The 5,870-nt window shown below is 63.3% G+C and overlaps 1 protein-coding gene across 1 annotated transcript in view; it reads right to left on the minus strand.

Moving 5' to 3' along the window:
• The window catches only part of LRP5 (LDL receptor related protein 5), a 72,691-nt gene extending 68,966 nt beyond the window's left edge, over nt 1-3,725 (minus strand). The window contains exon 1 of the mRNA XM_015588817.2: nt 3,445-3,725. The gene's annotated coding sequence lies outside the window, so the exon portion shown is untranslated. The remainder of the gene's footprint in view (nt 1-3,444) is intronic.
• Nucleotides 3,726-5,870: the final 2,145 nt, after the last annotated feature.

Here is a 5,870-nt window from a genome sequence, read left to right on the forward strand (position 1 = left end):
CTCAGGTACTCAGGGCCACAGGCTCCTCCCCAGGGCCTGCTCTGCCACCCCCGAGGACATCTGTGCTTTGCCCCCTGCATTGCTAAAACGGCACCGAGTCCGGTCTCTGGGGTCCATAGGCCCTCCTGGCGGCGGGCTCCTGGTCGCACACACACCGAGGCGGATATCCAGACTGAGAACCTTTGTCCTAATGATGGCAGGTACCCACGCATCTGAGGAAGGACCCCAGTGGGGGACGGTGTCACAGGAGGGCACGAGGAGATAGCAGGGGATCCAACGGGGCCAGGAGGAAGCAAAGCTGCTCCTTGTAACTTTGTGTCTGTGGCCAGGATGGAGGACAAAGCCCACTGTCCCTGCTCTCAGACAGCGGTCCTTCCCTTGGGACAGAGCTCAAACTCATGCCGGGGGCCACTGCTCAGGCCAGGGTTTGGCCAGAGTGATGCCCATGGCTCTAACGGACTGGCCTGGAGCCCTCTCTCTGGGGCGACGGGTACCTAAGGGGACCGAGCAGCATCGCAACCTCGACCACTTCACAGAGGAACGGAGGGGCCACAGCTCAGCATTCTCACCTGCACTCGACCTGCCGAGTGGGAGAGACGCCCGGCATTGCTGCGGCCTCATACATCAGACACAGGACTGGGCCAGGGGAAGGCGTGGGGAGAGGCTGGGGCCGCCACAGTCCTGCCCGGACATCAACACCAAAGTCACCTGTGTCAGCAAAGCCAGCCTGGACAGGAGCGTGAAGACTGCTCCCAACCAAGCTCCTCCCAACCTAGCACCAACCGCCTCACAACTGAGTAACAAGCATTTCCCAATCTAGCACCAAGTACTCCCAGCCAAGCTCCTCCTAACCAAGCACCAACTACTTCACCAAGTACTAAGCAGCTCCCAACCCAGACCAAGTACCTTCCAACCTAGCACCAAGTACCTCTAAAACTAGTACTAAGCACCTCCCAATCATGCCCCGAGCACCTCACAACTTTGCTCCTCACAACTGAGTAACAGCACCTCTCAACCAAGCACCAAGCACTCCTAAGCTCCTCCCAACCAAGCGCCAAGCACTTCCCCACCAAGTACCTCTTGATCTAGCACCAACCACCTCCCAACCGCGTACCAAGTTCCTCACGACCAGTGACAAGCGCCTCCCAACCGAACTGGCGAAAGGCCACAGAAAAGACAAAGGGGAAATCTGCGTGTGGACGGGGAGGCTGCATCTCGGGGTGTGGGGGGGGGTCATGTTCAGTGCAACGACAGCTAACGTTGATCGAGCCCGCTCACCGTTCTCGATGCTCCCTGCACGACACAGCCACTCGCCTGTGCAGACAGGGACACAGGCCGAGAGCAGCACTGCGCATCCTTATTGCTTGTCTTTCTCTCCAACCCACATACAGACGCCCGCACATCCCACTGGTTCTGCCTTCAAAATCGTTCCCAAATCTGGCCACTTCTCACCCCCGGCTCGCGACCTCCCTGGTCCAAGCCGCTACCCTCTATTGCTGCAACTCAGCTAGAGCCGCTAACGGACCTCCTGCTCCCGCCCCAGCCCTGGCCAGAGGGCTGGCCCCAGCTCAAGTCAGACCGGGCGACTCCTTCATGAAAACCCTGATCTGCCCCTCCCGCCCCCCGCCATACTCCACCGCACCACGGCCCCTCCTACCCCAGGGCCTTTGCACTGGCTGCTCTCACTGCCTGGAATGCTCTTCCCTCTGCTCTGAAGTCACAGAGGCCTCCCCAGGCCCAGACCTACAATGGGAGGCCCCCTGCCCTCCGCCCTCAGGCCCTGCTTCCTCCCCGCCGTCACGTGCACCCCTTAGATACACTGTCCACTCAGTCTTCCCCCGCCCCCCGTGCACTGGAGGGGCCTCGAGGTTGCTCTTCTCAGCCTCTCCCGACACCGAGAGGTGCTCCCTCTTGGCCAAGGAGACTCAGCCACCCCTGCCACCACCTCCTGGGAGGGGACCAGCCACTCCAAGAGTCCTAGAGCCAAACTGTGACACGAGAGGTCTGAGACAGGGACGGTTCACCAGGCAGCTCAGAGACCGCCCTGGAAGGTCGGCCGGCCCCTGGGTGGGGCCTGCCCGGAAGAGGGGAGAGGCACTGCCCGGCACGGACCCCGCCCCAGGACGCCGAGGCTGGAGGTGGGGGTACCGCGTCACCGGCCTGATCTGAGTGAGCGGATGTGGGGCCATAAATTCCACCCCCATCCCCTGTGTGTGTGTGTGTGTGTGTGTGTGTGCACGTGCGCGCGTACCACCCATGCACACACGTACATGTGCACACTCACATGCAGGCTCACACCCTCCCAGCCCCAGTCACTCATGCTGTGTCACACCAACCAGCCAGCTCTGTCCCCATCAGCGGCCAGCCCAGGAACTGTCGCCAATGCACTGAAGTAAGGAGGCTGGCTGGGCCACCACGGCGCCCTGGCCCGGCCTGGCCCCCGAGCTTCCAAACCCCCACCCCTGGGGCCTCGGGCTCCCCGGCCTGGCCTGCAGGCAGCGCGAACTATCACTAGCATGGCTCCTGGGGCTGGGGTCAAGGCCCCAGGGGTTTTCTAACTTGGACGATTCGAGTGTGTCCCACACAGCTGCCCTCACTGTCCTCATCCCCAAAAGCCCAGGCTGGTACTTCTCCAAGGGGTGTGGTGACATCCGATGTCATCATGCAGTGTTTGCAGAGGGCCTGAGGCCAAAAACGCTCTGTGTTTCTGTGCAAGTTTCAGAGAGCGTCTCTGACAGCGGAGCCCGGACACGCGGCGGGTCGGCACGGCCAGCGGGCAGTTGCCTGGCCCAGTGCGGCCCGGGTTGAGGGTGTCAGTCTCAGGCTGCAGGGGGAGGTGAGGGGTGACTGGGGAGGCAGCTCCCACTCGGAGAAGTCTGGAATGGGCCTGGTCCGGCTGGCCAGTGAAACTCGGCCGTCTCCCCACAATCCCCAACCCTGCATGCGTTCCCGCCACTCATGGACCCCGCCCGGAACGCATGGCCAGAGCCCTGGGCCCTCTCGGGGTCCGGCGGGCCCAGATGGGGGAGCACAAAGCTGCCGGGACGGACCAGGGGAACCGACCCCAGCGAGCTCTCCCTCGGGACAAGGGGTTTCCCTTTGTCCACCACACCCGGCACCGGCAGTTAGAAGAGGGGTGTGAGGGGCAAACTCGGACCGTCCGAGCGTCCACACTCGCTGCCGTCACACTCGCAGCAGAGAGGTCTGACGGCTCACACCCAGGGCCGGGCACGGCGGTGCCTCGGACGTGGCAGGCTTAGCAAAGGGACGCGACGGTGGGACGTCACGGGGAAATGATGCGCGACAGCGAATTCTGACAGGTCAACTCATGTCACGATTGCCGGATTCTCCCCGAGAAAGCAACCTGGACTCGAGTAAATTCCAGAGGGGACCGTGAGCACCACACCGTCAGCCCCGCCGGCGGGGAGAGGCAGCCGCCTTTACCCGTGAGCGGGGTCCAGGGCCACGGCCCGCGGCTGGTCCAGGTCTTGCCAGAACAGGACCTTCCGGGACGTTCCGTTGAGGTTGGCCACCTCGATGCGATTGGTCTCCGAGTCGGTCCAGTACAGCTTCTTGCCCACCCAGTCGCAGGCGAGGCCGTCGGGAGACACCAGGCCGGAGATGACCACGCTCTGCACGGCCGCCCCGGTCTGGTTCAGGTAGGTCTGCTTGATGGCCTCCTCGCTCACGTCCGTCCAGTACACGGCTCCCTTGGAGAACTGGAAGTCCACCGCGGCCGCGTCCTCCAGGCCGCTGACCACGACCGTGGACTCCAGCTTGACTCCGCCGGCATCCACCAGCCGCACATCCCGGCGGTTGGCAAACAGCAGGAGCGGTGAGGCTGTGGGGACAGAAGCGACTCATGAGGACACACGGCCCGCCCGGCGCCCGCCCGGCCCGCGCCCAAGGCCCCCAGCTCCCCGCTGCCACCCCCTTCGGCGCTGCAGGGAAGGTGTCGGGGCAGGCCCGAGCCCCTCAGAAGCTCTTTCGACGCGGCAAACTGAAATCACCGCCGAGGGCCACCGTTTGTCCCACCCAGGCCTGGGGGACTCTGCCTGCCAGGCCACCACCTCCCACGAGGATGCCACGACCAGGCCACACTGGTCTTCTGCAGGCTGTGCAGAAGCCACGTCACCTTCATCGGCCTGATGCAGCGGAGGCGGACGTGAGGGCACAGCCGTGGCTATGAAGCCCCGGCGAGAGAGAGGATTCCCTCGCCATCCCCGGGCCACGCTCCACGCGCAGGTCCCTTCCTGGCTGTGGCCTCAGTGTCCCTCTCTGGAAGGCCACCTCTCTGCTCAAACCCCTTCGACAGCGCCTGTGCTGCTCAGAGCGAGGCCAGGCTGCCAGGGCAAGCACCTGGCTCCAGTCCTGGCCCCCTCTGCAGGACAAGACAACACATGCAGGGCTCGAGGGCAGGACCCTCTCCGGGGCTCCCCCACCCCCACTGTCACTGTCCCCACCATCACCAGGTCAGGTCTATAATTCTCTGGGGCAAGAAAGGACCTTGTAAAAACTCAAGCAAAGGGATGCTACACGTACCCAGGGGGAAGGTGGCCACCAAATAACATCTGTCCCCAAAGGTCACCCCTCCTGCCCCAAGCAGGTGTAGACAGGTAACAGAGAACATGCTCCATCGCAGGCTAACAGCTCTCTGCAGTTCACACACAGTGACCGCCACCTGGTGCCACGACCTCGTGGCTGTGCGTGGCAAGAAGCCCATTTTATAGAGGGCGAAGATAAGGCTCGGAGAGGAGCCCGCACAGCTAAGTTCAAGGTCCACGGGGCACCACAGGCCTTCCCACCCCGGAAGGCTCATCGTACGCTGGATGCGCAGGTGAATTCGGTTTGTGAGATGCGCCCCTTTTCTGTGTATCTGTGCTTCGATAAACAATTCTAAAAGTTAAAATGACTTTCCCTGTTTTACCAGCTGCTCGCGAGACTCTCCCCCAACACACTGAGGGTCTCAGTGGACCTTGTACTCCGGGAAGGCCCACCTGACCATCTGAGCCACCCCACCCCCGCCCCAGGTCAGCACCCAGCAGCTGCTCATAAACGTCTCCTGAGGTGCCTGCATGTCCCCCACACCTGCAGCACCTCGACTTCAGGACAGTGAGTTACTTCTGCCCTGTGGGAGGTGAGAGGAGCTCAGAAGGGTGCTGGTCCTCACCCCCGCCAGGAACTCCAGGCCATGGAGCAGGAGCAACACCCACCACCTGAGGCCTGGCCGATGGTCCGGCAGCATCTGAGGGTCAGACGCCGGCCAGAGGCCGAGGGAGAAGGGGTTGGACCACAGAGGGTCCAAAATCTCCAGGGAGTAGATTGGTGAAGACCAGGGACAGGGGGCCTTCCCTGGGAAGAGTCGCGCGTGGGGTCTGGGAGCGGGTTCCCACTTGTCACCACCACGCTGCTCCCAGGGCGGGAGCAGGGCCCGGGCCCCCGAGGCTCTGTGCAGCGCAGTCCCCGGCGCGTCCCCCTCACGCGGCGAAGACGTGACCCGCCCGGCACGCTGAGGGGGAGTTTCAGGCTGTGGTTCCCAACCTTCTGGAGGTCACAAAGCCCATCCCGCCCACATGGTGCTGTCACCAAAACCCCACGATGTCCTCCTACCAGGGGACCAGCCCGAAAACCAACCCCATGCCAAGCAGGCCGGGACAGGGATGCTGACGCCTCTTTCGACTCTGAATCAGCATCTCTGGGCTACAACCGTGAACGGGTCGGTCCCAGGAAGGAGCTGACTCCCCCGTTGCCACAGGTGTCCCAGGTGTGAGCACCAGCAGGTGGCCGGCCCCCAGACAAGGAGCCGCCAACCGGCTGCTCTCCAGCCAGGAGGGGAAGTGGCGGAGGGCGGTGCCTTAGGGGGTGAGTGG

The sequence above is a fragment of the Pteropus alecto genome, unplaced genomic scaffold (assembly GCF_000325575.1).
Source record: "Pteropus alecto unplaced genomic scaffold, ASM32557v1 scaffold43, whole genome shotgun sequence".
In the NCBI taxonomy this organism is placed as follows: Eukaryota; Metazoa; Chordata; class Mammalia; order Chiroptera; family Pteropodidae; genus Pteropus; species Pteropus alecto.